At 47.3% G+C, this 940-nt stretch overlaps 1 non-coding gene across 1 annotated transcript; it reads left to right on the top strand.

The window, feature by feature from the left end:
• Positions 1–358: 358 nt before the first annotated feature.
• On the top strand, positions 359–465 carry LOC114086661 (U6 spliceosomal RNA). The gene has a single exon (XR_003581661.1). It is a non-coding gene; the product is annotated as a U6 spliceosomal RNA (small nuclear RNA).
• Positions 466–940: the final 475 nt, after the last annotated feature.

The raw sequence follows: 940 nt of genomic DNA, 5'->3' as shown, positions 1-940 counted from the left end.
TGAGTTCCCTTATAGTGGTCAACCATCCTGGAGGAGGAGTATAGGTTGTTTTGCTCCAGGGGTTTCCTGTTAGGCGACAAAGTCAGGCCTTGAAGGCTTGGCAGCCTTAGCACTGATCTTTGTGGCCTGGAGTCATGGCTGGTTTTGCTTGGTTTGCCACCTGGTCTCAGTGGGCTATTTTACCCCGAGTTTAACACTGCTTGGGAGAAAAATCAAGCATGTTTTAAATAGGTTTCATATTCTGGCTCCGAGTTTGGCTTGGCTTCCCTCTGGTGTAAAGCACTCCTGAGAGCTGGAGTATGTGTCTGTGCCTGTGGGGAGAACCCCATTTCAGCTTGGGCATCAAAAATAACAGCCAGTGCTCTCTTTGGCAGCACACATAGTAAAATTAGAACAATGCAGACAAGATTAGTATGGCCCCTGTACAAGGATGAGACATAAATTGGTGAGGCATTCCATAGTTTAAAAATAAAACAAAATAACAGCCAGATTCCTTTTATGTTTCCTGTGGGATGGTAAGGGGATGCTCACAGTCCCAGGGGAGGAGATGTGTCCCAATCATAGCTGTGTCCTTTGCTTGCTGAAAGAAGTTTCAGTGTCTCTCTTGGCTCACCTCCATTTCCTTCTCAACCCACTGCGGTTCGGCTTCACTGGCCCCACCATATTCTTCTGGCTAGTGCCACCCAAGACTGTTTAGATGTCAAGACCAAGGAAGACCTTTTTTTCAGTCTTAATCTTAAATCGGCTGTTTGGAGGTGGTGCCACTGTTGACCTCTGTGACCATGGGACGTTCATTTGAGAACCATCTCTCTAGTTTTTCCCCCTGTGTCTCAAGTTCCTCCAATTCAGCCTCTTTTGTCATCCCTCTTCCTTCTCTTGCTGGCATTGGGCTTCCGTGAGATTCTGTCCTCAGTCCTCTCTGGCTTTCCACAGCCCTCTT

The sequence above is a fragment of the Marmota flaviventris genome, chromosome 5, assembly GCF_047511675.1.
Source record: "Marmota flaviventris isolate mMarFla1 chromosome 5, mMarFla1.hap1, whole genome shotgun sequence".
Taxonomy (NCBI): Eukaryota; Metazoa; Chordata; class Mammalia; order Rodentia; family Sciuridae; genus Marmota; species Marmota flaviventris.
Note: the sequence above shows the minus strand (reverse complement) of the source record. Positions and strands in the feature narration are given on the sequence as shown.